At 47.8% G+C, this 25,697-nt stretch overlaps 1 protein-coding gene and 1 non-coding gene across 4 annotated transcripts in view; one reads left to right on the plus strand and one right to left on the minus strand.

Annotated features, from left to right (window-relative positions):
- NEDD4L (NEDD4 like E3 ubiquitin protein ligase) overlaps positions 1–25,697 on the plus strand; it is a 380,166-nt gene that overhangs the window by 10,361 nt on the left and 344,108 nt on the right. The gene's annotated exons all lie outside the window — the stretch shown is intronic.
- TRNAE-CUC (transfer RNA glutamic acid (anticodon CUC)) lies at positions 6,137–6,209 on the minus strand. Its single transcript has one exon. It is a non-coding gene; the product is annotated as a tRNA-Glu (tRNA).

The raw sequence follows: 25,697 nt of genomic DNA on the forward strand, positions 1-25,697 counted from the left end.
CCAGGTGTTTCAGTTTCTCTACTATGGACGTGTACGGCTTGCATTTTCATCCTTCAGGGTCTTGTGGTTGCTCAGAAGTCGTCTGAATCTTTAGTAGTGTTCTAACTTTCTCCTGTGTGCACTATGAAAAGTGTGGCCTGTGATCAAACTCAAATTTGTTTCTATTTTGTTTTCTTGGGTTTTGAGTGAGAGGTTTTGTCGTTATGTTATTGCCGCATTGAGGTGTTATCTAAATTGAGTGTTTAGATATCAAAGTGATAACTACACATAGCCATAGTCTTAGGCAAAAATAATAGAGTGGCCGGAAGCTCTTCTCTGTTTGCCTTCAGGCTGAGTAACGTCCCTCAAGTCTCAGTGCTTCCCAGGGTATGTTTCATGGTGGTTCCTTCCCGAACAGAAGGACGGGGTTGGTCAATGCCATGTAACAGCAAACCTGGGACGTGTCTTTATCCCCCCTCCCCATTCGGCCTTTAGTATTTGTGAAATAAGGATGTGTCTTCCAGTTGATAAGTGTGTTTCGTGTGGTAGTAGGTCCTTCACTAGCTTATCTCCCCCGCATCCCTCATCCTCCCCAAAGTCAAAGTTGGCCAACCTTGTGTGTGATAGTAGATTCTTGGTGGTTGTCACGGCAACTGCAGCCTTAATCTCTCTTGTTCAGTTATGATGTGTCTGTTAAGAAGCTCCCACCTGGACCGAAGGACGCGTGCCGGCTCAGTGGCGTCGTCAGGGAATCAAGTCTGTTTTTCACTGCTCCTCTGTCCTCAGCCTGGCCGGGTTCACAGCATTTGTTGGTCTGAGGTTGGCTGCCAGTGGCAGTTAGAGCTTTGTTCTCTTTTTCTACTTGCAGAGGGAAGATAATCACCTCCTGTGGCTTTCTGCTTAAGATTAAGAAAATCTCGTTCCCATAATCAGCCAGGAAATCTCCCGTTGTGTCTCTCTGGCCCACAGAAGCTGAGATCTGAGCATCCCTCAGCCAGCCAGTGGGAAGGAGGGGGGTGGGATTACCTTTATTGTCTTACTGGTCCTGCCCTTGCCGTGATGGCCCACAGTGCACCTGTTGGATATCATCCACCTTCAGAAATGTCCATGGCCTCATGGAATTGCACGCTCCCTTTCCCCAGAGAGGCGGCCCAAATATTCATTTAAGTGTTGCAGAGATCTCTGGGTGATACCCTGCCACTTCTCTCCACCTGAAAGTTTTTTTTTATGTCTAGTGACTCTGACGTAGTTGGTCACTAGATCTATCCAGCCTCCGGCAGCGAAGAAGGAACAAGATTTTACAATAAACCTCTCATTTGGAGAGGGAGCAAATAAGGAATCTCAGGGTATGGTTGCTGGTGGAGCAGGAGTAGCAAGGAGCTCTTTCGTTGCTCAGCCAGTCCCGCCGCTTCTGGCTCTGCTGTTGTGTGTCCCCGTGAGGGTCTTCCTCGACCCCTATGTCCTGCAGCTGTACCTGGATGGATGGGAACCAGCAGAGCCCCCTCCTCTGGGGCCCTGCTTGGGTGTGGGCTTGGGACTTCAGAGTGGTATGTCTGGGGGTTCAACAGCCGAAGGCTAGTATCAGTTGAGTGGAATACTTGGCAGAATTGCTCCCATGAAAACTTAGATTCCAGTTTTTTTTTTTTTTTTTTTTGCTTCTAGTTGATTCCACGGGCTGGTAAATGACAGCCAGTGATCTTACCCAGATGAAGTCTATGCTTTGGGAATTTCTGTGTCTTAGTGACAGGTCTCTATGCCCTGCTCATCCCATCGCTTCTGCCTCGAGGTGATTTGAAAAATAGTCTTGAATGAAGAGGCACCAACTTTGGGTAACAGAGAGCAGGGCACTTGAACTCACTTTGCTCAGAAAAACCTTCTCTGGACTGGGATTGTGGAACTCGCAGGACCCTCTACCTGCCCTGGCCCTCTTTGGACATTCCAATTTTGTTTATAGTGCAGTTTGTATCACAAAATGTCTGATAGTTGGGGATGCTTGATTACAAGCAACAGTGACCCACTCTGATGAATTTGAGCAGAACGGGATTTACTGAAGGCATTTTGCATAGCCCAGAAGTACCTGTCAAGCTGGAGAGTCAGGCCTGGGCAGTGGTCAAGGATAAAGGGAAGCTGGACACACAGAATCGCAGCCAGAGAGCCCGCAGGGAGCATCTGACAGGGCCCCAGGGACCCTGGACACTGCACGCCGCCTCCCACACTGTCCCCGTCCCACTTGGCTGCCGCGTGGCGGGCCTCTCGCTGTAACTGCCTCAGCCCTCCTGTTTCCTACTTGTGGAGGGCGTCCTCCCAGCCACTGTCAGGCTCAGTGATTCCGTAGGGAGTCCCAAGACCCGGAAGTGGGTCCACTGACAGTTAGAGTTGGTTGCAGCAAAAGGATAGCAAAGCGAAATCACAAAGGAGTAGAGGTGCCCGGAGTGACGTCGGAGATCAGCGGGGAGCTTCCGGGAGGCCTCCTCCAGGGGGTCGGCAGGGCGTGCTCCATTCCTCTGGCCACTGCTGGGACCACGTGGAGGAGGTGCTGTCTCCCAGGGCGTTTGTTAGAGACCCAGTCAGCGCCCAAACTTTTTGTTGGGAACGGATTGTCAGTGCCCCTGCCTACTGCTACTGCTACGTCACTTCAGTCGTGTCCGACTCTGTGCGACCCCATAGATGGCAGCCCACCAGGCTCCCCTGTCCCTGGGATTCTCCAGGCAAGAACACTGGAGTGGGTTGCCACTTCCTTCTCCAATGCATGAAAGTGAAAAGTGAAAGTGAAGTCGCTCAGTCGTATCTGACTCTTAGCGACCCCATGGACTGCAGCCTACCAGGCTCCTCCGTCCATGGGATTTTCCAGCCAAGAGTACTGGAGTGGGGTGCCATTGCCCCGTGCATACTACCTACTAAAATTCTAGCTCCTGGGAGGAGGGCAGGTGTTGGCACAGTCAGTCTGGGCACCCTTCACCGTTGGGGGCACATTTGTGTTAGTGGACAGAGCTGTGTGCATTCAAGTTCCCAGAAGCCAGCCCAGAGCCAGTCTTGCAGGCGCACTTGGGAAGGACAGCAGCCTCAGGCCCCCTCCACTGCCTCTTTTCTGCCCACTCTCCCTTGTGTCTCTGGCGGGAAAACTCCAGCAGGAGCCTCTGACTGGGCTCACCGCCTCACTGCTGGGGGGTCTGTTTCTTCCCTCTTAGACTTTTGGTTTCTATTGTGGAGGATGGCCCCAGCCGGCCCCGGAACTCGAGCGTGGGAATCCCCAAACACAGGAAGTGGTTTCTGATGCTGGGAAGTGCAGCGTTTCTCCTCCCAGAGTCAGAGCCTGGGTGGGGAGTGAGGCTGAGTGGCCTGAGCCTCTGCCATGTGGCCATGAGGGAGAAGCTCTGATGCCTTTTTGCAAATTTCACCTCCTTGAGGGGGGCAGAGTGCCCCCCTACCCTGTGCCGTGGAGGGGTCCATGCTCTCCAAGAACCCACAGTACGACAGGGGTTCAGTGGAGACCTGAGTGAGGGGTTGATGGCTACTCGAGGTTTGTGGACAGAATATTCCAGACCTGGGGGAACAGGGTGAGTGGATAGCAGATACAGAGGCTTGAAGAGCAGAGAGAGAAGCAGGGTGCCTGGGGCATGTGGGGCGGGGGTGTGGACAGAGGCTACAGGGGCTGATTTGGGGGGCTGGGTTTTTCTCAGCAGAGTTGCGGAGCCATTGGAGGGTTTTAAGCAGAGGAGTAGCAGGATCTAATTTGTGAAGTGCCTCTAGTGAGAAAGGATTGTTGTGGGAAGGACATGAAAGAAAGCAGGGAGACCAGTCCGGAAACTCCAGTACTGGTTGGTTGGTCGGGAGGTGATGGTTGGCTGGGGTGTGAGGAAGGGCATGGTGCCATGTGGTGAGGTGGATGGGTTTGGTGTGTATTTTGGAGGAAGTGCCTGGGTCTTGATAGATGTATATGGAGTTACCACCCAGGGTTTTGGTGTGAGCAGTTAAGTGGTCAGTTACCTAATAATAAGGGAAAAGGGGAGATCCAAAGGTGTGTTTTGATTAGGTTAAGAGTAACATACCTGCTCGGGCTTCCCTGGTAACTCAGTGGCAAAGAATCTGCCTGCCAGTGTAGGAGAAGCAGGAGGCAAGAGTTCGATTGCTGGGTCAGGAAGATCCCTTGGAGAAAGAAATGGCAACCTACTCCAGTATTCTTGCTTGGGAAATCCCAAGGGCAGAGGAACCCGGGGGTGCTGCAGTCCATGGGGTCACAAAGAGTCAGACATGACTGAGCACGCACGCAGTCTAAGGGGAAAAGACCAAAATGGACTCAGAACGCGCACACTAAGGGGATAAGACCAGAATGGACTCAGTACACCAGCAATATCCTCCTGCCCAGAGAAGGCCAAATCATCGTGTGCCTGGTGATGTGAACAGAAGTTTCTGTCTGCAGTTGAAAAGGTGTTGGAGACATGAGTTGAGACATCAAATATGACGTAGCAGAGCTGCGTGGAACTCCAAGGAGCCAGCTTGGTGGCAAGGAGCATCATTGGGTGTAGACCTAGTTTTACACTTGTACAAATGAAATATCAACTGAAGAATTTGAGTCAGCAAAGAAAGGGGCTTTGAGAATGTTTTACCTTTTGAACTAAACATCAAGCTTGAGAAGTACTGTTCTGATGAGTTCACAGTTCACGTTTTTGGATTCTCAGACCTTATTTCTCCACCGAAGCCCTTGTATAGTCTTAGATTTTGTATATTGTTCTTTCATAACAAGCACTTGTCTTGTTAGAGTGAGGCTGGTCTTAGGACACAAAAAGATTAATAATTGCAGGAAGGGGCAGGAGTGACCTGTAATGGACAATTTGATGAATGGGATGAGGTGGGTTGGTAAGTCCCAATGTTGGTAATATCCTGTTGCTCCAGGGAGGAGGGACTTCCCAGGTTCCAAATCTTTTTTTGTTTGTTTTTTTAATAATTAAATTGAAGTATAGGAAGTTCCCTGGCGGTCCAGTGGTCAGGATTCCACACTCTCACAGCTGAATGCCTGGGTCTAGTCCCTGGTTGAGGAACTAAGATTGCATATGCCACAAGTCCTGGGGTGCAGCCAAAAAAAAAATTGAAGTATAGTTAATTTACAATATTGTTAGTTTCAAGTGTACATCAAAAGTGATTTAGTGATACATACATATATATGTATGTATATATACTTTCAGATTTTTTTCAGTTATAGTTTATTACAAGGTATTGAGCATAGTTCCTTATGCTATACAGTAGGTCTTTGTTGTTTATCTGTTTTACATCTAGTAATGTGTGTATGTTAATCCCAAACTCCTGCTTTATCTCAGTTTCCCAGTCTTGTGGTGATTTTAATACCTGGGCAACAAGGACATTGTGCTTCTTTGCCAGGTGACCTTAATTCTGCAAAGTGACGGTTTCAAGCAGATATTCTGGTCTGGGCAATGGCAGTTTCAAGGATTCCTTTGGCCTTTAAGACATCTGTGGAAAGTAAAAACCAGTGTAAAATAATCCAAAGTGCCCTTCTTCTTTGGAGTGTATTTGTATTTTGAGGGGGTTTGGAGAAGCAGGAGATCTTTTCACTTGGAATTTTAGGGAAGGAGGATAGTTAAGAAGAAAATCTGAAGTAATGGTATAGACTAGGAAAAAGGAGGGGAGGTCTGTATGGCATGAACAAATAAGTGTTTTGTTTTTTAGACTGGCTGATCTGATGAGATTGTCCAGTCTGAGGTTCTGGCTTGCATGGAGCGGACACGCACGAGACCTGATGTTGTGCTGGGGACTGAGATGGTCAGTGACACACAGCCCCCACTCCGAGGGAGGGTCTGATCTACTTGAGACAAGCACGTGAACAGCAGCCCCTTGTGGTCAGTGCGGTAGTAGCGGTAACTGTGTAGGAGGGCAGTTGAGTCTGGGCTATGAAGGTGGGTGGAAAAACTGGTGTAGGTTTTGAACAGTGACATCTAAGCTGAGTTTTAGATTAAAATAAGCCAGTAGTTAAAAGTTGGGAACTTTCCCTGTGCTGGGTGCTGATGCGTATATCTGACAAAAACTAACTTGCAGACTCTTCACAACAGCTCTTGAAGGTGGGTATTTTGTAAATTCTTTTTTTTTTTTATATTTACTTATTTATTTGGCCATGCGGCTCTTAGGTGTGGCATGTGGGATCTAGTTCCCTGACCAGGGTTTGAACTTGGGCCCCCTACATTGAGAGTGCAGAATCCTAGCCACTGGACCACCAGGGAGGTCCTGGAGGTGGGTACTTTATCGCCATCTCACAGGTGGGCAAACTGAGGCACAAAGAGGTTGGCTAACTTGCTGGAGGGCCACAGAGCTAGGAAGCGGCAGAGCCAGGACTTGAACCGAGGCATTCGGGCTCCAGAGCCTGTGGGTGGGACCAGCACCTGGGGGGTGTCTCAGGGCAGGTCTCCAGGGAGTGGAGAGGGGCCACCCCTGAGGCCCGAGTGGCCAGAGTCACCGGAGGAGGTGGTTATCTGTGAACAGCCTTGGGGACCTTGTCAGGGAACCGGGACTTTATCCTGAGGCACTGTGAGAGCTTGTGTAGAGCTGTGCTTTGCTCATGCTCACCTCGCAGCCGGCAGAAAACGGACAGGAGGTGGACCACGGTGGGCGGTCCCGTAGCTGGCTGGGCAGAGCCGGTGGCCGTGGCCGTGGGACTGACCACGTGGGGGTGCAGGAGGCAGAGAGTAAATGCCACAGGCACGTGGAAGGCAGATGGCGCTGGATGTGGCTACTGACCATTTGGACTAGAAAAAGGGGAGACTCTAGAATAACCATCACCACCCCACCCCTCCAGGTTTGCTTCAGGTGACTACTGGATGGGAGGAGAAACTCTTTTTTAAATTATTTACTAAATACCAGGTACAGTGGTTTTAAACTGGGTGGTAAGCCCCCTGACCCCCCAGAACCTTTGGCAGTACCTGGAGAGGCTTTTGGTGGTTAAAACTTGGGAGATGCTCCTGGCGTCCATGCGTAAGGCCAGGGATGATGCTAAACATCCTACAAAGCACAGGAAGGCCCCCACGGTAAAAACCTAGCAGGCCCCAGCGCCAGTAGTGCCAGGTTGCAGAAACCCTGCTCTAGTGTGCACCAGTTTTACACGATTATCTAATTTAATCCGTCCACCAAACACGTGGGGTTCTTAAATACTCTTTTTCACGTTTCTCAGACGAGAAAAGCAAAGCTTAGCAAGTGTAGGTGGCTTGACCAAAGCCCCAGGGCCTGGTGAGGGCCAGAGTCGGAACTTGAACCCGGGCCTCCGGCGTCCCGGCGGAGATGTGCCCTTTTCAGTTCGCCTGCGGTTTTGCTCCTCGCAAGGCTGCAGAGGAAGAGGCACGTTGCATTGTGGGGCTCCTTTTTTCTGTCGTGCTGGCTCCAGACTGGAGCAGGCAGGAAGGAAGGTGGTTATTTATACTCAGCTCTGCATAGGATCGAATTTTCCAGTCCCGAAGGTCTTACAGCAGGGAGTTCACAGGAGTTACTGTCTGGATGTCGGCTTTTCTCCTGCACATATTCACATGCACCATCTTTGCGTTTTAAAAACACTGCTGTTAAGTTCAGGTAAGATGGAAAAATGATAACTTCCCATTTATTTATAAATTCCTATTTCTTCCCTGTGCATATTAACTATTGCAGCTTTCCAGTGATTTAATTATGGAGTATCCCTTGGAGGAGGGGTTGGGAGGGTCATTCATGACCACTTTGGGTTTAGAGGTAGTAGAACTATTAAAAACACCTTGATTTGCTAGAGGTAAGGAGGCCTTCTGAGAATCAAGTCAGTTTTAGTGTGGTCTGAACTGACTAGAGGGCTTTCTGTAGTTCAAGAAAGTGTGGCGCTTCGATATCTGTCCTCTTTTTAGTGGTGGCTCTCTGGTTTCCCGGCAGCCGTCCTTGGTGGCCTGGGATGATAGAGCCCCAGGGACAGAGTTTTCGCAGTCAAACTGTCTAACGCCAGGTCATTGGGCTTTTCATGGTTGTGCATTTTAAGGTCTTTGGGTGGTGAGCTGAATGAGGCTGCCCTACTGAGCCCGAGATAGGTGTGTGTGGGCCTGATTCCTCCATGTGGACCCCAATCCTGTTAATAATTGTGTCCGGCCTCATAGCACCCAGCGCCTGAGCTGCCGGGCCCATCCGGTCAGTGTGCAGTTTCTGTCCTGTATCCCTCGGAGCTGTTGTCCTGAAAGATGCTGGGGCTCCCGCATCCGGGCAGTGCTTCTCTGGGTGATACCTGTTTGCTGCACCTTCCACTCTGATGCCAGTGCTGCTGGAAAGGAACCGCTTAGGAGTTTGGTGAGCCAACAGCAGGATCTTTAGCTTTCTGTTAGGAGAGTTCATGTATACATAGAAAATCAGAAAAAAAAAAAATGGAGGAAAAGGAGGACTTCAACTCTACAGTGTGCTGGTTGCTGGCCTGGATTATACTGCATACAACACTGAACTTGAATGTGGTGTTTCCTTTTCAGACTCCTTGTGTAGATTCATTCCTATAATACAGAAGTAGTCATAGGACATTTTGACAGAGAAATGGCAGGGGGTAATCAATGAAAAGAGCACTTCTAAATTAAGTCCAGTATTGAAGAATAATCACAAAAATATCATCAGTCGCTCAGTAGTGTCTCTTTGAGACCCCGTGGACTGCAGAATGCCAAGTTTCCCTGTCCATCACCAAATCCCAGAGCTTACTCAAACTCATGTCTATCGAGTTGGTGATGCCATCCAACCATCTCATCCTCTGTCATCCCCTTCTCCTCCCGCCTTCAATCGTTCCCAGCATCAGGGTCTTTTCCAAGGAGTCAGTTCTTCGCATCAGGTGGCCAAAGTATTGGAATTTCAGCTTTTAACATCAGCCTTTCCAATGAATATTCAGGACTGATTTCCTTTAGGATGGACTGGTTGGATCTCCTTGCAGTCCAAGGGACTCTCAAGAGTCTTCTCCAACACCACAGTTCAAAAGCATCAATTCTTCAGCACTCAGCTTTTTTTATTGCCCAACTCTCACATCCATACATGACTACTGGAAAACCAACGGTAGCTTTGACTAGACGGACGTTTGTTGGTAAAGTAATGTCTCTGCTTTTTATATGCTGTCTAGGTTGCTCGTAGCTTTTCTTCCAAGGAGCCAAGTGTCTTTTAATTTCATGGCTGCAGGCACCATCTGCAGTGAGTTTGGAGCCCCACCCCTGCCAAATAAAAGTCTCTCACTGTTTCCATTGTTTCCCCATCTATTTGTCATGAAGTGATGGGACTGGATGCCATGATCTTAGTTTTTTGAATGTTGAGTTTTAAGCCAGCTTTTTCACTCACCTCTTTCACTTATATTTCACTATATTAATGTTGCTGCTGCTGTCACTCAGTCTGTCCTTCAGTCGTGTCCACTCCTTCAGTGGACTGCAGCCCACCTGTCCTGGGATTCTCCAGGCAAGAATACTGGAGTGGGTTGCCATTTCCTTCTCCAATGCATGAAAGTGGAAAGTGAAGTTGCTCAGTCGTGTCTGACTCTTAGCGACCCCATGGACTGCAGCCTACCAGGCTCCTCCGTCCATGGGATTTTCTAGGCAAGAGTACTGGAGTGCCATTGCCTTCTCCGATATTAATGTTACTGTTACTCATTGCTTACCTGATTTGGCTTAGGTGGTTTTTTCCTGTTTCAAAATTTCCTGATGAGGAATACCTTATTCTAATATTGCTTGCCTTAGGCAGGACAGTTAATCATGGGTTTCCTTTTCTGCAGTGGGAAGACAGCAGGCAAAAATTATATAGTGTTTTTTTCTTTTTTTTAGGCCTGAATAAAGTACACACTCCTGAGAGAGAGAACATCAGTGAGGATTTCATGGGTTGACTTAAATTATTTTTATTATAATGTTTCTTAAAATATATCCAAACATTAAAGGAGGAATGAGCATGTTTATAGTGCATAAATCACCATAACTCTCACTGTAACCAACACACAGGTTCATTACAGATCCGATTCCCGACCTAATTCAATTGAGACTTTTGTTCAGTCACTAAGTTATGTCTGACTCTTTGCAACCCCATGGACTGTAGCATGCCAGGCTCCCCTGTCCTTCACTATCTCCTGGGGTCTGCTCAAATTCATGTCCATTGAGTTGGAGATGCTGTCTAACCATCGCATCCTCTGCTGCCCGCTTCTCCTTTTGCCTTCAGTCTTTCCCAACAGCAGGGTCTTTTCCAATGAGTTGGTTCTTTGCATCAGGTGGCCAAAGTATTGGAGCTTCAGCATCTATCCTTCCAATGAGTATTCAGGGTTGATTTCCTTTAGGATGGACTGGTTTGATCTCCTTGCAGTCCAAGGGACTCTCAGGAGTCTTCAAATTAACTTCCTGATTTAAATTTTTTTTGTATTTTTTTGCCATGCCACATGGCATGTGGGATCTTTAGGTCCCCAACCAGGGATGGAAGCCATGCCCCCTTGGGTGGACGTGCAGAGTGGTAGCCACTGGACTGCCAGGGATGTCCTGACTGCATGGTTTTTAAGGTGGCAGGTGGTGCTGACTTATTAAAGCCCCAGCTGTCGTCTGCGGATGTCCTGGCTGCTGGGACAGGTTTTCTCCTCCTGACCTACCATGTGCCAGGTGATGGTTACTCACTCTGTTTTCCTTTGTTCCCATTATTCAGACTTTTCCTGTACCATGTGCTGTTAGCGCACAGAGACACCAGTGACCTGAAGTCTTGTTATCTGGAGACATAGAGGCATTACCGATGCCCTCTTGATTGTGAAGACAAGACTGGTTTTAGCCCCAGAAGTCATGGTGAGCCCTCCATTACTTAATGTGGCCATGTCGATGGTCTTGAATGTATTTGTATTAATACATTAAGATCATCATGGACCAGAAGTAGTCCTCACTCTTCACCTTGCAGGGATGGTTACTGTGGTGGGTGGTGGAGCCTCTTTGGACAGCCAGTGTATTTTGTCCATCAGCTCTGCCATCAGACAACTGTGATGCATCAGAACACAGACGGTTCGCACCTGGCCCAGTGCCCACCCGCACTGAGAACGTCGGCCGTCATCCAGTGGCCCACGTGCATGTCCAGTGCCACGGCTGCTGTTTGGTCTCGCGCCCGTCTCGTCTTTAGCTTCATACTGAACGTTTCCCTGCTTAAAGAACACAAGCCAGTCAGGCTCTAATCTTTCCATTCCTTAGCAACCCGCTTTCCATTGCCACCATCAGATGGTCATGCTGATTTTCCAAGCAATAAATGCTTTTGTTGTCTTGTTTTCAGGGTGAACAAAACTTTTTGTGTTTTTTTGGCTTTCGAGTCCCTGACAAGGAAGGCAACACTTGGGGTTGACTTTGCTCCGTGTCGAGTGGGTGCTCAGCGAAACACTGGTAGTTGTACTTCTCTAAAGTTGTACTGATACCTTAGGATTCTTGCCTTTAAAAAAATGCCTTTCTCCCTTTGGTTATCTTAGCCGGGGATGACAATAAAACAAGGAGCGACTTATTTGAACAGTGTTGGACATTGGCTGTCCAAATGAGCATTGCATTTCAAGGTGGTTTCTTGGGAGGCCTTGCGTCTACTCTTCATGAGGTAACCACGGATCTGTGAAATCCTTGGTAATCCTTTGAATTGTTGTTCAGTCACTCAGTCATGTCCGACTCTTTGTGACCCTATGGACTGCAGCACACCAGGCTTTGCTGTCCTTCACCATCTCCCAGAGTTTGCTTAAACTCACGTCCATTGAGTTGGTGATGCCATCCAACCATCTTCTCCTCTGTCATGCCCTTCTCCTCCTGCCTTCAATCTTTCCCAGTATCAGGCTCTTTTCTAATGAGTTGGCTCTTTGCATCAGTGGCCAAAGTATTGGAGCTTCAGCATCAGTCCTTCCAATGAATATTGAGGGTTGATTTCCTTTAGGATGGAATGGTTGGATCTCCTTGCTGTCCAAGGGACTCTCAATAGTATTCTCCAACACCACAGTTCAAAAGCATCAGTTCTTTGGCACTCAGCCTTCTTTATAGTCCGACTCTCGCATCGAAACATGACTACTGGAAAAACCACAGCTTTGACTATATGGACCTTTGTCGGCAAAGTAATGTCTCTGCTTTTTAATATGCTGTCTAGGTTGGTCACAATCCTTACTCTGTCAAAACTGCCTTCTCAGCCAGGTTACTAGCCATCTCAGCCTCCTTACCTTATAACAACACTTTATTTAAATGATCTTAACTGGCTTGAAGACTCATCTTAGTTAGGATGGCTGACTCTGAAGCTGTTTCTAGAAGTTAAGTTTGTCCCCCGGGAAGACACACTTACCAACCACTCAGGGTGTCGGATGTAATGGGACGTGTGGGCCTCAGTGGCAGCTCCTCCTGTAGAGAACGTGGGACTCCAGGTGTGGACTGATGACTGACTGTTGAATAGCGCTGAGGGCCCCACGGCGGCTGTGCCAGCATGCGACACTTCTTAGTGTCACAGCCAAAGATCTGGCCACGTTCTTTCCCTGGTGACTCAGACAGCAAAGAGTGTCCTCAGTGTGGGAGACCCGGATTCAGTCCCTAGGAAATGGCAACTCCAGTGTCCTTGCCTGGAAAATCCCACGGATGGAGGAGCCTAGCAGGCTACAGTCCACGGGGTTGCAAAGAGTCAGACACGACTGAGTGGCTTCACTTGTATTTATTATTCATACCTGTAGAATAAGAGTCAGGAGAGGAGCTTGGTAAATCTTACTCTCCATTAAGAAAAGTGAAAGAGGAGAAATTACTGGTGGGTTTTTATGCAGTAGAAATACATACACATTTTCTTAATGTTTTCCCCTCGTAGTCGCTTAGGTTACTTGTCCCTTTCCTGTTGCATCTGACATTTCTTGAAGCCTTTTGGGAATCCTTTTTCGGAGCCTCCATTTTCATAGAAGTTAGGAGGTTCTGGGTTTTACTTCTGACGGTGATTGCTAGCTACTAGGAAATCAGTGGCTGAGAGAGCGTTTTCTCCCCAAATGCTGCAGATTGTTTGGGGATTGTGTTTATTTTGGGGGGCGGTTTGTGAACTTAGATCCCTTTTACACACCCACATGTGAGTGTGAAAGTACAAGGTGTAAGTCAGAGCCTGTCATCTTTAAATGCTTTTCTAACACGCTTATCAATTGAAACACTCAGGCCCATGCTCTGAAAGTGAATGCTCAAGTCTAAGTACATTTTGGTTTCTGCCAAGAACGAACACGTGTAGATCCAGTGAGAAGCTGGCAGAACACAGCGTAGCTCCTGGGAAGCAGATTGACGGTGGCGGATGGTGCTGCTGGATTGCGGTTCCCATCGGGCAGTGTGCGTCCTCGTCTAAAACAGGCTGGGAGGAAGCCCGCATTTACATATCATACTTGCCAGTGTTTGGACCAGTTTTGGGGAGGTGTATATGTCTGAAATACCGTGCTGGCCTCAGGCTTTGAAGAGTGACAGTAACAGGAAATGATAAAGTGGGTGTGTGTGTATGTGTATGTATAAAGATAATTGCTCCCAAAGAAGGGTGTTATTTTTGTTGTTGGCCATGCTTTGTATGGGATCTTAGTTCCCCAGCCAGGGATCAACCGTGTCACCCTGCGCTGGCAGTGTGGAGTCTTAGCCTCTGGACCTCCTCGGAAGTCCCCCGTCTTAATACCACAGCTTAGCCCTGCGATCCTATCACAGGATGGTCTGACATGTTCTGGTTAAAGCAGTGACTTGGGGTGGGGTGGGGGGAACCGCTGCGGGGTACACCTGGCTTACCCGGAGCACCCAGCACGCCTGACTGGGGGGGCCCTGGAGCACCCAGCACGCCTGACTGGGGGCCCTGGAGCACCCAGCACGCCTGACTGGGGCCCTGGAGCACCCAGCACGCCTGACGGGGGGCCCTGGAGCACGCAGCACGCCTGACTGGGGCCCTGGAGCACGCAGCACGCCTGACTGGGGCCCTGGAGCACCCAGCACGCCTGACGGGGGCCCTGGAGCACCCAGCACGCCTGACGGGCCCTGGAGCACCCAGCACGCCTGACGGGGGCCCTGGAGCACCCAGCACGCCTGACTGGGGCCCTGGAGGTATCCCTGGATTACTCGTCCACCTGTAGTTCCCATGAAATAGGGTCTTTAGCTAAGAAAGGAAACTCTGGGCAAGGAAGTGAACGGAGGAGCTCTGGGGGAACTGAGCAGGGCTTCCAGAGCTCTCGTGACTGCCGCATGTATTGTACTTTCTCACGTGTCATTAGTGTCCCAGCAGAGCTATTTGAGGAGTGGAAGCTGGAGAAGGAGATGTCCTGCACCCTTTGGCAGATGGAAGGTGAGGCGAGGCGACTTGGGAAGCTGGCATTTCTCAGCCTGCCTGGAATGTGAGCATCCCAGATGGCAGCTGGTGGAGGCAGCAGGGGACGCAGGTGGACCGTGTGAGGGTCGGGAGCTGAGCCCGGGGGTGGGATTTCCTGGAGGCGAAACGGGGCTACACCGTTTGGCACCAGGGCTGCAGAATTTTTAAACACAAAGGACAGAAGCATCTCACTGTTCTCAATCCCAATTTGTTTCTCGTCTCAGCGGAGAGGAAAATGTCCTAAGTCACTCAGTCGTGTCTGACTCTTTGCGACCCTATGGACTGTAGCCTGCCAGGCTCTGAGGAGCCTCTCAGTCCTTGGAGCCACCTGGTAAGAGGGGAAAACGATTACTTGTAAAGTGAGGGAGCTTGGTGAGGCAAGCGTGAATATGACCCTCGGGCCACTCAGACCCACGTGAGCAGATTCTCTAAATGTTCTTGGGTTGGGTGTTATCTCTTGCCTCAGACTTGCTCTGCAGAAGCCTGATAGACCCTCCAGGGGAAGTGTCAGCATTCCCCACCTACTGTTTCTCTTCTCTTTTCCCATGACTCATGCAAGAAAGGCAGGAGCTTGAGGGACGTCCCTGAGGTGCGTGGCCACGGCCCAGGCTCGGCGCTCAAGTGATGCGGATGCATGCGGATAGTGGGGACAGAATGGGGCCTCGGCAGCCCTGGCTCCTTTAGTTCCCTTTTGAAAGGATGCATTCCCCTGGCTTATTGTTTCACGCTCTTCTGTAGCATGGCTTCTTAGAAAAGATGACTGTCTCTTTATGCCCTTCCTCAGCAAGTATTAACGGTGGAGTAAGCACTCTTGTAAAGTCTTTATTTCCACAGCTTTTCAAGTAGCTGAGTACCAGCGATGTTAAGGTTGAAAATGAGGCCATCTCACTGGGAACCAACTTTCAGATGTTGAAGTCAATATAGATTTTTAATAACGTGGGAGGCTTATTACTAAAAGTACTCCATATTTGAATCATTCTTCTCTCTTATTAGCTCAGTTTTAGGAAGCAGTCCTAGGGATTCCTGAGGAAGAAAGTTTGGCTGGATCTGAGGGTTTGGTTGGATCTGATTGTGAATTTTCAGGATCTTTCTTGGGCATGCTGTTGGAGGAATACTGGTCTCTCAGAATATGACTATGAAGTGTTAACTCTGTATGCTGACTGACACAGGGATCCTGAGTTTAAAATGGTGGTTACCACCTCCCTAAAATTACACAGGAACCCAGATAAGTGAAAAAGCGAAAGTGTTAGTCGATTAGTCGTGTCTGACTCTTCTGTGACCCCATGAACTGTAGTCCACCAGGCTCCTCAGTCCATGGAATTCTCCAAGTAAGAATACTGGAGTGGGTTACCACTCCCTTCTCCAGGGATCTTCCCAACCCAGGATCGAACCCAGGTCTCCTGCATTGCAGACAGATTCTTTACCGTCTGAGTCATCAGGGAAGGGCCTCAGAATTCCACAACTGTAGAGTAAGGACTTCTGAAAGTCTACTCTGTTAAAGCAGTGGGAACACTGGCAAGACACATCGACATCAACTTTTCCAAAACTTTGGAAATTAAAGACTTAGAACAAAAAGAGTAATATTTGTTCAAGAACAGCTGCGTGAGCTCAGCAGGAGCAGTGAGCTTTGTGTGGTGTTTTAACTTGTGTGGATCCCGTCCTCCTTGCCCCAGCTCCATGGTGGCTGTGAAAGCCAGTGGCCTTGCAGCTCTGGCAGCAGTGAAAACCAGCAGTCTCGTAGCCACTGGGTGAGCGAGAACAAAGCTGGAGCTCCTCCAGAGGCCCGCTTCTTTCCAGGAAAGTGTCACCCGTCTGACAGCCCGCATGAACGCTCCATTCTTAGGGCTTGTCTTCATTTGATCTGACTGGAGCACACTTTGTGTAAGGGCCCCACTCCACTGCACATTGGTTGAGAATGGTCAGTTGCGATTGTTTCATCACGGCTGCCTGAGATGGTGTTGCTATTTGGGGCCAACAATTAACTGATCAAAAAGTACTGAAAGAAAAACCTGGGGATGGAATGTCCAGCGGGAGCCTTATAAAGTTCCAACATATTTCTGGGAATCTACAAGGCTCTGCACATGCCCAGGGAATACTGGAGAAGGCCCTACTTTCCCACCTGTGACTGGCCTTGAGGTTCTGCACAAGCAGAAAGTGAAGACTCTGTGGCTCAGATGTTGAAGAATCTGCCTGCAGTGCCGGAGACCTGGTTGGATCCCTGGGTTGGGCAGATCTCTTGGGAATGGCAACCCACTCCAGTATTCTTGCCTGGAGAATTCTGTAGACAGAGGAGCCTGGCGGGCTACAGTCCATGGGGTCGCAAAGAGTCGGACCCGACTGAGTGATCAACACAAGGCAGAGTTATGAACTGGCTGGCGAAGCCTGGAAGCTGCCCCCGCACACGCACAGAAGCCCGTGGTAAGGGCTGGGAGATTCATCAGCTCAAAGCATTTAAGGAAATCTCTGTTCAACTAATACTTAACCACTAAATCACTAATCAGAGATTTCGGTGGCCACATATGAACCACAAATACAGACTTGATAGGCTCAGTCCAAGAAAAATACTGCATGGCAACAGCAAACAACCCTGGGGTTCATAACAGTAAATCTGGATTCTGCTTCCCACACACTGACACGTTGTATTACTTTAAATGTCTTGTTTTCAACAGCAAATTGCAAGATACCCAAAGAAACAGGAAAACATGGCTCAAACACAGGAAAAAAACTGTCAACAGAAACTTTCCTTAAGGAAGCCTGGGTATTGGATACACTACACAAAACTTTAAATCTGCTTTGATAGATATGTAGGAAACCACATCTAGAGACTTAAAGGGAAATATGGAATGCTGTATCACCAAATAGAAAATGTGGATGAAGAAGTAAAGATTATTAAAAAAAAATAAAGATTTTTAAAAAAATTCTGGAGTTGAAAAGTAGAGTAACTAAACAGGAAACGTTGACAACATTATGATAGGTGAAAGAAGCCAGACACGAAAAGCCACGCTTTTATTTAAAGTGTTTAAAATAGACAAATCCAGAGAGATAGAAGGTAGCCTAGTACTTGCTGTAGGCTGGTGGCAGGGAGGAATAGGGTATGCTGTAATGGGTATAAAGTTTCTTTTGGGGTGAGAAAAGATTTCTGGCATTATCTAATTAATGGTGATAGATGCACAGCTTTGTGAATATATTAAAAATCAGTGAATTGTATATTTGAAAAGGGCAAATTGTATGATATAGGAATTAAACCTCAATGAGTCGTGTCTGACTCTTGTGACCCCATGGACTGCAGCATGCCAGGCCTCCCTGTTCCCACAGTCTCCTGGAGTTTACTCTAACTTATGTTGATTGAGTTGGTGATGGCATCCAACCGTCTCATCCTCTGTCACCCCCTTCTCCTCCTGCCCTCCATCTTTCCCAGCATCAGGGTCTTTTCCAGTGAGTCGGCTCTTTGCGTCAGGTGGCCAAAGGATTGGAGTTTCGGCTTCAGCATCAGTCCTTCCAATGAATATGCAGGACTGATTTCCTTAAGGATTGACTGGTTTGATCTCCTTCCAGTCCAAGGGACTCCCAAGAACTTCTCCAACACCACAGTTCGAAGGCATCAATTCTTCTGCACTCAGCCTTCTTTATGGTCCAACTCTCACATCTGTACACGACTACTGGAAAAACTGTATCTTTGACTATATGGACCTTTGTCAGCAAAGTGATGTCTTTACTTTTTAATATGCCATCCAGGTTTGTCATCGCTTTCCTTCCAAGGAGCAAACATTTTTTAATTTCATGGCTGTGGTCCCCGTCCTCAGTGATTTTGGAGCCAAAGGAAAGAAAATCTGTCACTGCTTCTACTTTTCCCCCTTCTATTTACCATGAAATGAGGGGACCAGATGCCATATCTTCATTTTTTGAATGTTGAGTTTTAAGCCAACTTTTTTACTCTCCTCTTTCACCCCGATCAACAGGCTCTTTAGTTCCTCATCACTTTCTGCCATTAGAGTGGTATTATCTGCATATCTGAGGCTGTTGATATTTCTCCCAGCAGTCTTGATTCCAGCTTGTGATTCATCCAGCCCAACATTTCACGTGATGTACTCTGTTAAAAATAATATCTAGATAGGGGCACATCCAGGTGTATCTAGGGTGTTAAGAAGATTGTGTCATAGGCTTCAGCATCTGGCCTGTGCAGACCTTGGGCATTTTGTGCCTTGGGTTGTATTCTTAACTCTGCATCTGATTTTGCCTATGCACCCTGCTGCCCTGGCAGGGTCGGCTTCTGTGGCACCGGATTGAGGGAGCAGCTTGGCAGTGTTGCTCCATCCTGAGAGGCCGATGTGGGCTGTTGTGATTCTTGCAGGAGCTTCAGCTTTCTTTGATGTTGGATGTGTCAGTGTTTCTCCCCATTCTTGCTGCTTGCACCTCGTCATTTTCCTCTCACCCTCCTAAGATGGTGCTAAGAAAAAATTAGCACAGTGAAGAGAAATGCCCTGGAGATGCTCTTGACCAGCTTGAGGCTATAAAAAGCATCTTCCTGAAGGGTGGTATGCAATCACAAAGTTGAACCAGTTGCTTACAAAGTAAGCGAGAATAAAGTTGAACTCTTGTCTTCTGCTAGTTAACTCAAAGGAAGAAATGATGCTGCATATTGAGACAAGGAGACAAAGCCCGAATGGTGGACACATAGAAGAGAGGACGCTAAGGCTTCAGCTGGCGTCGGCTGATGTTGCTGTGGATGATTGGCTTGTGAGAGGGTGCTGGAAACTATGAAAGAGACGGGACGGGGGTGGAGGGAAGGACGTCTCCAGAGCTGAAGAGTTGAACGGAGAAGCAGTTGTTTGGACAAAATAATAGCAACGATAACAAAACCTGCACGTATCTCAGATAACTTTCTGTAATGGATTCATCTCACCTATCCTCTTAGGAGGGAAGGCATATATTTGCACAGATACAATTTATAAAAAGTATTTGGGCCAGAGAATATCATAGTCACAAGGATTTCCTGTACTAGAGAGCAAAATGGAAGTAAAAAACAAGAGACTCCAGGAGGCAGTTTTAAGACCTTTTTTTTTTTTTTTGGCCTGAGGTTGTTGGACATTACGGATTTCCTTACAGATTTTCCTCTGGTCTGGCCACACAAAGTAATCATTAGGCTGGCACAAAGCGCCGTGGAAAATAACCACTGCTGACATCAAGAGAAATGATCGTGCCGTTCGGAAAACATAGGAAACTGGATGGCTAAGGAGCCTTTCCCTTGACGCCTTGGACTGTGGTTCGGTAGAAAAGCTACCTGTCGGTTTTTTTGTGGTCAGGACTTTTTGATAAATTGAGAAGCCCACAAATATGTGAGCCTGGAGGTAATTGTATTTTGGATCAGAGCCAGACTGGCATGGCGCTAGTAATTCCAGTTGTGTGGGAGGCAGAGTTGGTGGCTAGTGTCACATGAAGAGCAAAGTCTTAACTTCTATTTTTTTTTTTTTTTTTTACTTTTATTCTTAATGTTTAACAGGACAATCTCCTTTCTGAAATTGGGCACATTCATATGGGCTTCCCTGGTGGCTCAGCTGATAAAGAATCTGCCTGCAGTACGGGAGACCTGGGCTCAATCCCTGGGTTGGGAAGATGCCCTGGAGAAGGGAAAGGCTACCCACTCCAGTATTCTGGCCTGGAGAATTCCATGGGCTGTATAGTCCATGGGGTTGCAAAGAGTCGGACAGGACTGAGCAACTTGGCAACTACTGTGAATTAAAGACCTGTCGAGAACTGTGCCTCAGGGTTGGGGATTAACACAGGAAAATAAATGGACAAAATTAGGCCAGGTGGTCAGTTCTGTTTTATTTTGCTAGAATAGCAAGAGACAAAGCAAGAAGTAGCAGGGCCACAGAGGGAGGAAAGGGCTGGCGGACTCTTCTTGATCCTCTTTGAGGTTTGGCTCTGTTTTCCTGAACTCCTTCAGTAACTTTCGGCTCACTCCATAATAGGTAAAGTGAGACATCAAGATAAAGCTGGTGTCCTTCCACCAAGGGAATAGTTGGACTCCCTCTTATTTCAGTGGTTTTCAAATCCTGATCCTAGAAGTGTTCCAGTCCCCAACACCACCCCCCCCAACATTTTATTAAAAAAATTTCAAGCCTATTGTTGTTCTTCAGTTCCTGAGTCATGTCCAACTCTTTGAGACCCCACGGACCGCAGCCTGCCAGGCCTCTCTGTCCATCACAAACTCCTGGAGTTTACTCAAACTCATATCCAATGAGTCAGTGATGCCATCCAACCATCTCGTCGTCTGTCGTCCTCCTCCTCCTGCCTTCAGTCTTTCCCAGCATCAGGGTCAAGCCTATAGAAAAGTTGAAAGAACACCCAGTAAACATTCATCTACTCACCACCTGGAGTCTACAATTAATATTCTGCTGTATTTGCTTTATCTTGTTTCCTCTTCCCATCTTATTGTTAGTTTTCAAAGTACACAACAGACATGAGTACAGTTCAATATTTGCTTATGAATCACTTGCAGGAATTATTTTCAAAGTTGAATTCCCAAGGGCCATCATGGAGCTTCTGAAGTAGAAGGGTGGGGGCTGGGCCCAGGAGCCTGGGCATTTTTTGGCTGTACTGCCGAGTGGCATGTGGGATCTTAATTCCCTAACTAGGGATTGAACCTGCACTCCTTGCACTGGAAGCATGGAGTCCTTACCACTGGACCACCACAGAAGTTCCCCTGTGCTTTGAACCTACCCCTCCCACCTTGATAGGGCTGTTCTTCCCAAGATCTAATTTGACTCCATAGAGAATGGCTTTCCTGGCTCTTACTACTAATGAAATATTTCTAGTATTGCTCTGGCTAGTTATTTACATTTTACTGATCTTCGGGAAAACAAGATGTAAAAACAGAGGGCTTGAAAAAAGGAGGGGAGAGAGCTCTTCTTGATGTGAGAATGGCAGGGTCAGCTGCGAGACACGGCTGGCGCTGGTCCTGCCGAAGAGGAGGAAGACGAAGGTGAAAAGGGAGCGTAGGTCAGCCCATTCCTTGTTGGGTTGTTTTCAGCGATCTGAGACAATATGGTGGGAATAAAAAGACACTGGCTTAGGGGAAACTGGACTTCGTCTCTGGAAGGGTCCGTTCACTTCACCACTTCACATCTGCGGTTGCGGAAAGATAATGCTTTATGATGGGTGCTGGATTAAACGAGACCATGGATGGAAGAGTGTTGATAAAGCCTCCTGTGTAGCCCCAGATGGTAGGAGCGCTCTGGGGCTGAGTGTGGCAAAGTGCTGAGACTCCTATTCCTGTGAGGTGTATGGCAGACATAACCCAGGGCAAATACCTGCTGGTCATACTGCGAGGAATGCTGATGAGTCACCGTGGGAATCTTGACGCAGCTCTGGGGTTTAATTACAACATATCCTCGGGCAAGTTACGGAATGTCTCCCATCTTAATTTCCTTCATTTCTTTTTTTTTAATTCATTTTATTTTTTGGCTGTACCGTGTGGCATGTGGGCACTTAGTTCCCTGACCACGGGTGGGACCCAGGCCCCCTGCAGTGGAAGTATGGAGCCTTAACCACTGGACTGCCAGGGAAGTCCCTTATTTTCCTTCATTTCTTCATATCTGAACTGGAGATAACTTGACTGATCTTAAAGATCCATTCCTTGTTAGCATTCTCTGCTGTTGAATTCTGGAAGAAAGGCTTCTGGGAATGGGATGACAGTGATGAATGGGAAGCGGCTGACAGGTGGGAGTGAGCATGCGCTTTCTCATTTACTTACCACGGAACAGTCACTGTGTTCCAGGTCCTGGCCTCAGGACTGTAATAATACTCATTTTTTAATTTTCGAAACACCCTATAAAGGTGTAAATAGGTACTATTAATACTCCTATCTCCATGATGTAGAATAGGAAACCAAGGCTCAGAGAAGTTTGTGATTTACTCCTAATCACAGCTGGGAGACCTTGATGGCATGCAGGCGGTCTGCCTCTTGGGATCTTTACCACCTGGCCAGCTCCCCTGAGGGCTTTAGAAGGCTGCAGGGGAATCCTGGGGGGGTGGGGTCCCTGGAGTAGGGGGCACTTGTGAGCTTCAGGGATGAGAGTTGGGGTGTGTGTGTGTGTAGAATTGAGGAGTTGTTTTGTTCTGGGTTGGGTTATGGAAGTTATTTTTCTGTTTTAAACTGCTAGGCTTCCCTGGTAGCTCAGTGGTAAGGAATCCACCTGCAATGTAGGAGCCACGAGAAACACAGGTTTGATCCCTGGGTTGGAAAGATCCCCTGGAGGAGGGCATGGCAACCCACTCCAGTATTTTTGCCTGGAGAATCCCATGGACAGAGGCACTTGGAGGGCTACAGTCCCTGGGGTCGCAAAGAGCTGGGCAAGACTGAAGTGACTTAGCATGCACGCACGCAGGGCATTTTAATACCCAGAGGATGGGTCGGTGGAGGGGAAGCAGGGGTGGTGCGGTGGTCCCCGGGAAAGGGGCAGGGCTGGGGTCCAGTGCTCACGCAGGATTCCCTTTAGACGAGGAGCACCCCCAGACACCTGGCTCCAGCAGGTGCGTGGCTATCTCAAAGCAACCATAGTTGACTCAAGTTTCAGCATTCTGGTAAAAGCTTCCGGTTTGACCTCATAACCCTTGAGGTTTTTGGTTCTCACAACTTCGGAGACACTGAAGCGGATACGGATAGTCAAGTGGGATCATTTCTGCCAGCTCGCCATATTGCCTTAGAGACCTTTCTGGTCCGGAAAGGTGAGAAGCTCTATATTCATTAGTTTGAGCCACCTCATGGGTGACTTGTGGAAGAAATAGCTCTTGTCAGGAAAACCTCTGTTGCTCTAGATCACAGAGCCAGGCAGGGGGGTGTTCCTTATTCCTGTACCTGCTGCTTGCTTGCAAAGTATCCCCACGCGTTTGTGGGAGAAGCCACACTTGGATGCTGTAAATACAGAACTTCCTTCACCTGGTTGGACTTGTGGCCCAATAAACCTGTTGTAAGTTATATATATTGTAAAGTCGAAAATGCATTTAATAGCCCTCCTAGACAGCATAGCGTAGCCCCATCCACCTTAAACATGCTCAGGACACTTCTGTCGGCCTGCATGTGGGCAGGATCTCCCAGCACAAAGCCTCTTTTATGATGAAGTGTTGCCTGTCTCACGTGGCTTGGTGAGGATGGTACTGAAAGTGAAGAGCAGAGCGTTAGTCTGGATACAGGTAGGTTGAAAGGGTATCAGCTGTTCTCCCTTGCGATGGGGGCCGCTGGCTGGGCACATCATAGGAAGAGCGTTCTGCATGTCACTGGGCCAGGGAGAGGTCGAAATTCAGAATTGAGGCTCTGTTCCTCGTGGGTGCCAATGACTTCGGCACCATTGTAGAGCCGTGAAATTGTAAGCTGAATCACTGTACATCTAGGGGCTCTCTGTAGAGAGGGTTTCTGTTTGTTTATTTAATATATTTTTTTAAACTGTGACTTAAAATTTTTTCCCCCCATTTTTCCCTTATTTTCTGACTGCATCATGTGGCATGTGGGATCTTAGTTCCCTGACCCAGGATCAAACCTGTGCCTCCTTGCATTGAAAGTGTAGAGTTTTAACCACCTCACCACCTTGGAAGTCCCTCTGCTGTTTAACAATCAAGTATAAGCAAGCAAGAAAGAAAAAGAGAAAAACAAAAGTCATTTACTAGCTGACCAGGGAGCCTGGGCCCTGGGGGGCTGCCCCCCAGCTGCCTGGCTCCTGTGAGATGAGTCCAAAAGTTCCCAGGGTATCTGGTGGGACCTGTTGGTGGAGGCCAAGGACAACTGTTCTTTTCTCTGCCCTTGCCTGACCTCAGCCAGGAAGGGAGAGCAGCAGTCCCCTAGAGCATTCTCTCAAGCTTCTTAGGATGAAAAAGCTGCTTCGGGGCTGGGGAGAGGCAGGGGCGGGCAGGGAACAGCCCTGGTCTGAAAGACATATGCGGCCAGATGCCTCAGCATCAGAACTCCAGGAATGAAAGCTGTCCCGGCCTTTCAGCTCCTGTGTGATCGTTGGTATCACCAGGGCGTTGTCATCTGCTGCCATCCATGAATATAAAGCCTGTGGTGTTTTAGCTACAGTGCTTGCATGGATGTGGACTCGCTTTGGAAACTCATCTGCGTTTGGGGATATGGATTCCAAATTTCAGATAACTAACTTCCAGATGAAATTTTTAAAGTCAGCCCGTGTTTTAAAGCAAGAGAGTTATTATTTGTGCAGAATGACATCTGAAAACACGCAGAATGACCTGAGTCAAAACACGTAAATAAACCATCGTATCTTCCTCTGCCCTGAGGTGAACTACACGCTTTGTTTATTTTCCTGTTCCCACTCTTACTTCTCAACCTCAGAGTACTCTCAACCTCAGAGTAATAATATTAATAATTATTAATATTAGAGAAGTAATTAAGAGTTGGCCAACTCTTCTGAACTTCCTGCTTTTCCCAGGCAATTTCTCTCTAGCAAATGTGTTTTGTACAGAATTCAAATTGCCCATTTCCCCAAGGATACCTTCCTTAGACCTGGCAGTAACTACCTAATCTAGAAAGCTCTGCCTGTATTTGACAGGCTATTTATATTTGAGCGTGAAATAATGTGTGTCTTTCACTGGAGAAAGGAATGCTTCAGAAAGGGATTGCAGCCCAGGACTAAATATGCAACACAAAGCCTCAGCTGTTTGTTTATCCGGACTTTGAAAAATGGCTTTAGCTTTCGCTCTGGACGTGTACTGTATTCCTAATTTATTGATTTCCTTATCTTGGTATCATACGTGCTTTTATTCGTTCTTATTCCTCTACATTCGGCTTTTCTTACTTTCTGGCCGTGTTTGCTCTGTTACTTGGTGACGTGTTGTTGGGGGCAGAAGACTCTCCCAAGGGTTGGGAGTGCAAATCGATCTTTAAATCTTTGTAGTTTTACACTTCGTGAGGTATCAGGTGCTGTTTTCATGGAGAGGGAGTTTGGAACCTGGATTTTTTACCTGTTTCTAAGAGCACCTAACACAGAAGAGTAAGTGTTATGATTTTTCAAGATAAAGAATGAGCCTATAATGCATTTATTAAGTGTTTATATTAAAATCACGTATGAATGTGAGAGTTGGACTATAAAGAAAGCTGAGCGCTGAAGAATAGATGCTTTTGAACTGTGGTGTTGGAGAAGACTCTTGAGAGTCCCTTGGACCGCAAGAAGATCCAACCAGTCCATCCTAAAGGAAATCAGTCCTGAATATTCATTGGAAGAACTGATGCTTAAGCTGAAACTCCAATACTTTGGCCACCTGATGTGAAGAACTGACTCATTTGAAAAGACCCTGATCCTGGGAATGATTGAAGGTGGGAGGAGAAAGGGACGACAGAGGATGAGATGGTTGGATGGCATCACCTACTCAATGGTCATGGGTTTGAGTAAGCTCCGGGAGTTGGTGATGGACAG

The sequence above is a fragment of the Bos mutus genome, chromosome 24, assembly GCF_027580195.1.
Source record: "Bos mutus isolate GX-2022 chromosome 24, NWIPB_WYAK_1.1, whole genome shotgun sequence".
Classification (NCBI taxonomy): Eukaryota; Metazoa; Chordata; class Mammalia; order Artiodactyla; family Bovidae; genus Bos; species Bos mutus.